Genomic DNA, 10,914 nt, shown 5'->3' on the forward strand with positions numbered 1-10,914 from the left:
GTACAGTGGGGTGGGGAGAGTGGATTAGTTCTAAATGCCATCAAAGTAAATCATATGAAAATTGCAAAAAACAATTTTTAAAGTCCATTATGTCACATACTTAGTGTGAAAACTCAGGAAATGTTTAGAATCATGAGAGGAACATTCAGATATATTAAACCCTGAATCTGAAGCCTGATTCTTAATGAAATATTGGTCTTCAGGCATATAATATTGAAAACAAGTGTGAGGAATTTAATCTTCATATAGTCTTGGAATTTATTCATCATTTTGGTATAAAATATGTTTCTGCAATTAGGTGCAAATGAAGAAAATACGAGTTATTTTACTTTTCCATTAAATGGTTAAACTTCACATTTTGATCACAGTAAGATTTATTGGACTTTTGTCTTGACATGATGGAAGAAAGAAATGCTGTAAATCTGGAGAGACGTCATTTAATTTCATAATGGCCACATTACCTTAGTAGTCAGGATGTCCTTTTCCCCAGGACTGTACATGGCATCATATGACACCTTGCCATTTCAATTCTCTCGTTTCTGAATTACATTTCCAAAATCAATAACTTACCAAAAAAATATGTTCGTAATAACTCTGCTATTATAAAACCTTTAAAAGCATTACCCTTCTTTTTTCTCAGTTGAGGTAAGAGAAGGACATATAAGAATGATGATCAATGAGAAAGATTTAATGTAATATTTTCTTATGGGCATCACTGAAGAGACTGTTTTGGTTCACAGCTATATGATTTCCTCTTATTTTTCCCCCAGTTTTCGCTGGCAATTTATGTGTGAGAGAGATAAAAGTCACTCAGGGTTGTTCAGAAATGAGAATGCTTGTAGCATCACCTTGAGATTTTCCCTGCAGGACTTTTCTGTTTCTTTTGTGTTACTCTGTAGGTACAGACCCATGAACACATTTCCCCATTTCTTTTCAACCTCACACTGAAACTTTGTTTCTTAAGAAAGAAGGCTAACTTGAGGCTTCTGGCCTGATTGTAAGATTACTAGGAAAGCATTGCACAGAAGATAAAGAAGGAGCTCCCTGCTGTGGGGATACAAACACTAAAAATCAAATTTTCTGAGGCTTCTTGGTTGTTGAAGAGATAGCACAGCATTTTAATTTTTTTATCTTTATTGTTACTTTCACATGGTTTTAGAGCATAACTTAATCCAAGGGAGCTGAATTTTATTAGTAATTTAATGAAGATTACAAATAAGGACAGTTATTTATAGTCCCATGCATCATTCTCACCACTGAGAATGCACTACATAATCTAAGTTAATATAACACTATAAGAAATAAGTTATTACTACTCATTAACAAATGAAGAATAAGGAAAAAGAAGCTCAGAGATGTTAAACATATGGGGATTTTGCACTATGAATTCTATGCATCCATAGTGCAAAATTCCCATAGGTGTTGAATTTAAATTATAATAGAACGTATAATAGGATTCCAAAAAAGGAAGACTGAAGGATTAGTGAGTTTATTACTCCTTTCTGTCAGTTGAAATTGATTATGGTTACTGCTAAGACATACAATCACACATGAGAGGAAAAACATGCGGCTGCAGAGATGGAATTCTTTCAGTAGGAAGAGAAAACAATGAGAAGTCTCCAAGTTCATCTGGTTCATTCATCAGCACAGTAAGGAATATTTTTCACTGGTCAATATGTACCCAGAATACTGGAAATTTAAGCTGCACAAATTAGCACTTTATTTGCTAATTGTCATCATCATGAAAATAATCATATCTTATTCATTTGGCCACTTCTCAAATTTGCTGGTTTAATGGAAGATTTTGCTGGACATAAAAAGTATATGATATACTCTGATTTTAAAGAATATTTTATTCTGTGTGTAATATATGTCTATTCTCATTCTTATTAATGGATCTTGCATTTCTGAGTAATTTTATTGTAACACTTGAACAAGCAAGTATATTCTTAAAGTGGTGTGATATTTAACAGATGCTGGGTTAACAGATGGATTCATATATTTTTATTAAATAAAAATTCTTTAATTTTAGTTTTCAGTGAAAAATATAATATTCAGCCTTCACGTTTCCTTTTATTTTTTGTTGTTTTTTTCAATTTGGAAAGAGAAACTTTTCTGTCCAGAATGCCTTTTTCATTTCCCTGGAACACTTATCTAGTGAAAATTACCACTTTTTATTGAGGATAAAATATCCACTGTTGTTTATTTCCATTTTTCTATTAGATGCTTTGAAAATCAGGAATGTATGCTTACCTATTTTTATCACATAAACAAGACTGTTGTTAATTTTTTTCTTTTTAAAAAAATTTTTTTCATTTAATTTTTGTGCATTTCATACAAAGCATCATGATCATGTTTATACCCCCTTCCCCATCTGCATTCTCCCATACCCCTCCACTAGATTTCATGTTCAGGACTATTGAGTCAGGTTAGTATACCCAGACATTCCTCAGTAAAAATTCATCCACTTGGAGTCTAGTCAGCCCATCTAGATACACTCCCTTAAAGAAGATCAGTTCTTCACCAAATAGTAATCAGCTGCCTATAGTTCTTCAGCTAAGTTTGGGGCCTGCTGCCCATTATCCAAGTTCTATGTGGGCTTTTTGTCTGCTTGAGTTTACATGGATCTTGTGCATGCTGACAACATTGCTGTAGATTAATATGAGCATGGTACCAGGAGCCTGTAATACTCTGTTTCCATACAGCAATTAACCTCCCCCTTTAGCTCCTAGAGTCTTTCTGTCCCTTCTGCTACAATGTTTGCTGAACCCTGGGTGGGTAGAATTTACTATTGAAGTACTGTCCAAGGACTCATACTCTGCAGACTTTCTCTTTACACTTTGGCCATTTGTGTCCTTTTCTGTTCATTGCCCTCTGTTGCTTGAGAGAGCTTCATTGATGAGAGTTGCAAGATGCATTAGTATTCTCTGTACCTCTTGTTCCACTGTTTTGTAGGTCTTAGCTGTAGAAGTACCATTGAGATATGTCACTTCTGGTTGGGTATTTCACAGGTACTAATCCTCAGTGTGTGACTAATTGTGGAACTCTGTAATAGTCTTCATCTGTTGCAAAAGATGACTCTTTGATGAGTGATGACTGGGATATATACCTTTAAATATAAGGATCCATGTTTAACATATAATAAGAAAATACATTTATCTAGGGATGGGACATCATTAGGGTTTTCTCTAATATCTATTACCTCTCCAGCCATGTGCACTTGTCTATATTTACAATATGACACATGAGTGGGCTTTAAGTCCATTTAGGTAGTTGTTGATTACTGCCAAGAAAAATGTGCCATTACTTCCCCAATGTAATTTGCTGTGCTGGTCATTGATGTGGTTATTAGGTATTAAAGCTGGGGTTGGACTATCAATTGATGCTAACTCTTAGCAAGTTGCATTGTGTCTTCAAAACAATGAGCGTTAGTCTTCAGGAAAGTGGCTTCTAGCTGCATTACTCAAAGTCCTGTGTCCTAAGTATTTCCTGTCTTTAGCAATAGGGTCTTATGTTCAAGATCTGGGAGGCAATCAAGGGCTGTGGCAATAGCCTGTGTAATTTTGGGAACCTCTTGGAGTACTCTAGTCAAGAACTTGAGAAGGGAGTGTTCTCCTGTCTGGCACTGTGTATAGCACTTCAGCTATACACACGTGGACATATAGAAATATTGTATGCGTAATTTTTCAGTAGTCTTTTCAACTGATATATTTCCCTCTGGTTTTTAACACCAACTAAGCATTATTTATATTCTTTCTCTCTCTCTCTCTCTTTCTCTCTTTCATCTGTCTCCCTCTGCTTTTCCAAGCCTCTCCCCTTTCTCCCCAATTAAAGTACCACCATTATCCCATGATCCCCATGTCATCCCTGAAAGTACCTGTCTCCTGTGGTTCCCTCTTTGTTTTGTTACTTCTTCCCCTTTACCCTCATGAATGCTTATATAACCCTCCCTCTTCCCTTCCCAGTTAGATTCTCCCATTTTTCCCAATTCCTGCTTGATAACACCCATCTCCTAATGTTCCTCTCTCTCAGGTTCCTTGTTTACCTTTACCTTACTGGGTACTTTACATTTTTCTGGCTCTTACAATTACCTCAGGATATATACTCATATATAAGGATTTGATACTAAGACTCACAAAGGAGAGAGAATATCAAAGTTTGTTTTTTTGATGATGTTTTATTTCACTTAGCATAACAGTTTCTAGTTTCATCCATTTACCTGCAAATTTCATGATTTTTTCTTTCTTTTTTGCTGAGTAGAAATACATTGTGCAAATATACCACATTTTAATTATCCACTGGTCAGTTGAGGGGCACTTAGGTTGCTTCCATCTCTTAGCTATTGTAAAAAGAGCAGCAGCAAACATGAATGTTCAAGTAGCTCTACAGTAGAATTAGTCCTTTTGATATATGCTGAGGAGTAGTATAACCGGATCACACAGTATGTTAATTTTTATTTTTTAAGAGTTCTCCACACCACTTTCCATAGTGGTTACATGAGTTTGCATTCCCACCAGCAGTTGATGGGTGTTCCCCTTTGCCCACATCTCCAGCATTTGGTATGATTTGTTCTCTTGATCTTAGCCACTCTGTCTCTGGTAAGATGAAGTTTTAAAGTGGCTTTAATTTGTATTTCCCTAACTACTAAGGATGTTGAACAGTTTTAAAGGTGTTTCTCAGCCATCTTTATTTCTTCTCTTAAGAACTCTCTGTTTGGCTCCATTTGTTTTCTTGATTCTTTCTTTTTGAGTTTTTAATTTATTTTGAATTTTAAAACTCTGTCAGGTGTTTTGCTGTGAATATTTTCTCCCATTCTGTGGAATTTCACTTCACATTTTCAGTTGTTTCTCTTTCTGTACAGAAGATTTTTAGTTTAATGAGGTTCCACTTGGTGATTGTTGAACTTAATTTCTGAGCAACTGATGTCTGATTTAGTAAGTGTCTTCCTAAACATATATCTTGTAAGGTACTGCCTATGTTTTCTTGTAATAATTTCAGAGTTTCAGGTTTCAAATTTAGGTCTTTGATCCATTTGGAGTTGACTTTTGTGCAAGATGAATGATAAGGGTCTACTTCTTTTCTTCTATAGCTTGAGATCCAGTTTTGCCAGCACCATTTGTTGAAAATGCTCCCTTTTCTCGAGTGAGTGTTCTTGACACCTTTGTCAAATATCAGGTGGCTGAAAATTGCATGCAATCATGTTTGGGGCTTTAATTATGTTCCATTGATCTATGTGTTGGTTTTTATTCCAGTATCATGCTGTTTCTATGACTGTAGTTCTGTGTGCTCAGGACTGCTTTGTATATCTGGGGTCTTTTAAGATTCATTATGAATTTTATGGCTTTTTTTCTAATTCTGTGAAGAATGTCATGGAGATTTTGATTGGGATTGCATTGAATTTACAGATATTTTGGTAGGATGGTCATTTTCAAATAATAATTTTTCTTATTCAAGAGCAATGGAATTTCTTAAAATTCTTGGTGTTGTCCTCAATCTCTTACTTTAAAGATTTAAAATTTTCATTTCAGAGATAATGTCTTAGGTCAAGTTTATCACTGGATATTTTTTGAGGGTATTTTGAATGGGAGGGTTTCAGGGTACTTTTTCTCCAATTGCTTGTTACTTTCATATAGAAAAGTTACTCAGTTCTGTAAACTGATTTTGTAACCTGCCACTTTGCTGAAAGTATCAATCATTTCTAGGAGTTTTCTGGTGGAATTTTGGTGATTTCTTCTTATGCATAATACCATACCATCCGAAAATAGGGGTATCTTGACCTCTTCTTTTCCAATTAGTACCTCTTTTGTTTCCTTCTATTCTCCTTGTGCTCTACCAAGAGTTTCATGTACTATATTAATAAGGAATGGAGATAGTGGACAGCCATGTCTGGTTCCTGATATTCAAGGGATTGCTTCCATGTTTCTCAATTAAGAATAGTGTTGGCTCTTGTTCTGTTGTATACAGCTACAATTATGTTGAGGTATGTTCCCTCCAGTCCAATTCACTCTAGGAATTTTTAAAAAAATTAACGTTGAGTTTTGTCAAAGGCCTTTTCTGGATCTATTGAGTTTACCATGTGATTTTAGTCTTTGAGTCCTTAATATGATTTATAACATTTATTAACTTATATTGAACCATCCCTCCTATTCTGGAATACAGCCAACTTGATCATGGTGTGTGATCTTTTTGATGTGTGTCTGCATGTGATTGGGAAGTACGTTGTTGAGAATTTTTCCATCTATGTTCATTAAGGATATGGGTTTATAGTTTTCTTTTTTGTTTGTATCTTTATCTGTTTGGGGTGTTACAGTGATGCTGGCTTCATAGAAATTTAGGACTTCTCCCTCTGATTCTCTTTTTGAATAATTTAGGTAGTATTGTTTGTAGACCTTCTTTAAAAGTCTGGTAGAATTCTATTGTGAATCCATCTGGGCCTGGCCAGTTTTTAAGTCAGGAGGTTTTGTATTACTGTTGAAATTTCCCTATTTGTTTTGAGCCTGTTTAAGCTGTTGATCTCTTCATTTAGTTTTTATGGTTACTATGAATTTAGATACTCATCCACTTCTTCTAGGCTTTCAATTTTAATAGAGTATTGGTTTTTAAAGTAGTCCCTTATGAAGTTCTGGTTGTTTTGGGTGTCTGTTGTGATGTTTCCCCTTTCATCTCCGATTCTATTGATTTGGATTTTCTCTTTCTTTCTTTTTGTTAACTGGGATAAGGGTCTGTCTATCTTCATTATCTTTTTAAAGAAACAACTCTTAGATTCATTGATTCTATGTATTGCTTTCTTTGTTTCTAAACCATTGATTTCTGCTCTGATTTTTGCTTTTTCTTCTTGTCTACTGGGTTGGTTTTAATTTGTTCTTGCCCTTCAAGAGTCTTGAGTCTCGATGTTAAGTCATATACTTATGCTCTTTCTGATTTTTTTCTTGTAGGCTCTTAGAGCTATAAGCTTCTCTCTTAGGACTGAAAGGGTCCCAGAGGATTTTTTGTGTTGTATGATCATTTTCATTTAGATCCATGTATAATTTAATTTCTTTCTTAATTTCTTCTTTGGCCCGTTCATAATTCAGGGTTGTGTTGTTTAATCTCCATGAGTTCACATAGTTTTTAGAGTTTCTCTGGGTGTTGATTTTCTGCTTTATCTCATTGTGGTCAAATAAAATACATGGAATCATTTCAATTGCTTGCTTTTGTTGAGGATTATTTTGTGTCCCAGTATGTGGTCAATTTTAGAGAAACTTCCTCGAGTTGCTGAATAGAAAGTTCATTCTTTGGTGCTTGAGTGACCTATTTGGTAGATGTGTGTTAGGGCCATTTGATGTACTGCATCACTTAATTCAGATGTCTCTTCTGTTAATTCTTTGTCTCATTGATCTGTCTATTGGAGATAATCAGATATTGAAGTTCCCTACTATTACTGAATTAGTGTTAATCTGTGCCTTGCAGAACAGTCATACTATTTTTATCAAATTTGGTGCACCAGAGTTTGATTCATAAATGTTCATGATTTTAATGTCTTGGTCAATTGTTACTTTGACCACAATGAAGTTACCCCAATTAGGTTTTCTGACTAGTTTTAGTTTGAAGTCTCTTTGTCAGATAATATATTTGTAACACCTGCTTGTTTCTTAGTTTGATTTGCTTGGAATATTTTTCCCATCCTTTCACCTTAATAAAGTGCCTATCGTTAAAGGTCATATGAGTTTCTTACAAACAACAAAAATTGGATTTTGTTTCTTAATCCATTCAATTAGCCTGTGTCATTTGACTGGGTAGGGAGGTCATTCCATTGTTATTTAAAACTGTTATTGAATGATGTGTTGTTTGCAATCATTTTAATTCATATTTTCCTTCTTGGTCTAAGTTTGTGTTTCCACAACTATACCTTCATTTAACTTCTTTCTGTGGCCTCTTTGATATAATCATTCCTTTCTTTAGTCCTTTGTATTGTTTTAAGTATTCTCTGAAGGGCTGCTTTGGTGGACATGAATTCTTTCACCTATTCCTGTCATGGAAGATTTTTCTATCTCCTTCAAGACAGTTTTGGTGGGTGAAGTATTCTGTGTTGGCATCTATGGTCATTTTGAACTGGGAAGGCTTTGGGCTAGGCTTTCTCACTTTCATAGTTTGCATTGACATGTCAGCTATAATTCTCATGGGTTCTCCTTCACATGTGACTGGTTCTTTTTCTCTTAGATACTTTTTTTACGATGCCATGGGGAGTTTCTTTTCTGGTCTTGTCTATTTCTTGTTCTGTATGCTTCTTGTACTTGTATGGGTATGTATAACCTTAATTTGGGGACATTTGCTGTTATAATCCTTTGAAGATTTATCTTGTCAATGCCATTTATCTGAGATTCTTCTCCTTCCCCTATATTTTTAATAAAAACCTGTGTTCTTTCATGGTGTCCCACATTTCCTGCATATTCCATTTCTGATTTTTCTTTTTTTAAATTTCGTGTTCTTTGCTTAAATGATCCAATTCTTTAACTTTGTCATCTAATTTCATTCTGTTGGTGAGGCTTTCTCCACCAACATTTGAAATTGGCTTATTGAGTTTTTAGCTTCCTTCTTCAATTCAGTCTGAGCTTTTCTTCGTTATTTGTATCTCTTATGAATTCAGTCAGATGTTTATCCTTATTTTTGTTTAATTTTTTAGGTTGTTTGTATGTTCTTTAAATTATTTGATAATATTTATGATTCTTCTTTTAAATTCTGTGCCTTGTATTATCTCTAGAGGATTCTCCTTGTAGAATTCTTCTATAGGAATGATACCATTTGTTGGGACATCATCATTACCCTTTTCCGTATTATTATTTTTTGTTGTGGTTTTGGCATGTGGATTTATTTTATTGCTTCTGATTCTGGTATGAAACTCAAGCTTTTCTTTTTTGAGTTGAAGTCTGCTTCTGTTTCTATTATTGTTGTACCTCCATTGCTTTCTGATTGGGTATGAAAACCTTGTTGGTCCAGGCTTCATGTTCTCTCTTTTGATTTTATATTGGAGGGACCAAATGGCTCCAGTAAGTCTACTCAGGGGCTCTCTAGGAGGGTAGAGTAGCACTAGGTAGTTAGGAGCCCTTCAGAAGCCTCAGATAGATAGTGTCAAAGTCTAATGAGAGTAGATGGGAGATGAATGCATTAATCTCTACTAGTCAGCATGTATTTAGGTGCTCTTGGGCAGTATCAAAAGGATCGTGGCCCATACTAGCCAGCAGAGAAGCCTGGCCCTGGGGCGATGGGAGGTACTGAATATCCTCCCAAAGCAGGGGAATGAGATGTGCAGGATTTGGGAATCACACCCTGCAGAGTCCGAATCAGGTAGTCTCCAAAGATCTGGACCCCTACTAGCTAGCAGGGAAGCCTGGACCTTGGGTAGTAGGAGAGACTCCGGATTGTCCCATAATAGAGGGATGGACACTGCAAAATTTGATAAGCTTACTCAGTGGAGGCCAAATCAACTGCGCTCTGGCAGTCTCCAAAGGTCTGCTGTTGTCAAATTCTTGATAAATACAAAACTTACCGTATCAGAACTACATTGTCATGGAAAGCTGGTACAAAAATACAAGGCTGGAGAAATGCAGGTTTTCTCTGTATTGTCATTGCAGGTGTCATCAGTGAGGACTGTAGAGGAGGTAAGTGTCTCAGTTCTTAGGAATATAGAGATTTCTCATTGAAGAAACCTGGAGATGTGCGTTCTTTAGATTCTACAATGTGGTTATCAATATAATTAGCCAGTGATGAAATTAGAGCAAGGGCATGACTAGAATCTAGATAGCCTGAAATGACTAAGTTGTTCTTTCATTGAATTAAACATTTTTTTACATTATTTGCTGCATTGTCTTGCAGATGAAAAAGTCATAATCCTCATCCTAAGCAGCTAAGCATATAGAAAAGTTTTCTCATGTATACTAAGCTTAAAACTCTCAGAGAAAATATTATAGAGTGTCTTGAATTGGACAAGTAGCAGCTACTAGCTGCCTGGGCAGAGAGACAAAGAACAGTCATGAACATTGATCACAAAAGAATGGATCTTAACTCGATCCAGAATAGTCTTTATTTTATCCTCATTTCTCATAAAATGGGAGAAATCAAGTTGTTATGCTCAGAACTAAATGTGTGCTATCATTTTAATCATCACGAATCATTTTAATTAGTTGTATGTAAAATAAAATCAACCCCCAAAAATGTAGTCTGCCATCATAGAATCCTAACTCCTGCATTCCTCGGGTCATTGAAATATAATGCCTAGACAGAAGAGGAATCATCTTTTATCAATAGAACTGGAAATTTAATTTAAGAAACACTAATTTTCAGGAAACTTTGCATTTTCAAAGCACTGAACCTAAACTGATAGCAATAGGAAATTCTTATACATGTTTAAATCCTGTAAGTGCATATCAGAAGGCATTTCAGTCTTCTCTTGAGCCTTTGTGTAACCTCTATTCAGATACTGCTTCAACATGCAGTGCCAACTCAGAAAAAGTAGTCAAATTGATTGGGCTAGGCTGCAAGAGCTATAAAAAAGAAATTGGTTGTTGATAATCTTTCAGTTCAATATTACTTTTCTTTCTCCTTTCAACTTATATTCCACGCAACTTCAAGTTCCACTGATTATTCTAATTTAACTTTTGTTGCTGTGATAAAACATACTGAAAGAAAAAAATCTTAGGCAAGAAAGGGATTTATTTGAGCTTATAATTCCAAGTCATGGCCCACGTCATGGCTCAGCTCATGGAACTTGAAACAGCCAGTCACATGGTATCCACAGTCAAGAGCTGAGAGAAATGAATGCACATGCTCACTTATTTGTGCTCAATTTGACAATCTGACATAGTTGCAAATCTGTGATAGGAAATAGTGCTATATACACTGGACTAGTTCTTCTCACATCAACTAACTTATGACTAT

The sequence above is a fragment of the Nannospalax galili genome, unplaced genomic scaffold (genome assembly GCF_000622305.1).
Source record: "Nannospalax galili isolate Female #2095 unplaced genomic scaffold, S.galili_v1.0 scaffold2, whole genome shotgun sequence".
In the NCBI taxonomy this organism is placed as follows: Eukaryota; Metazoa; Chordata; class Mammalia; order Rodentia; family Spalacidae; genus Nannospalax; species Nannospalax galili.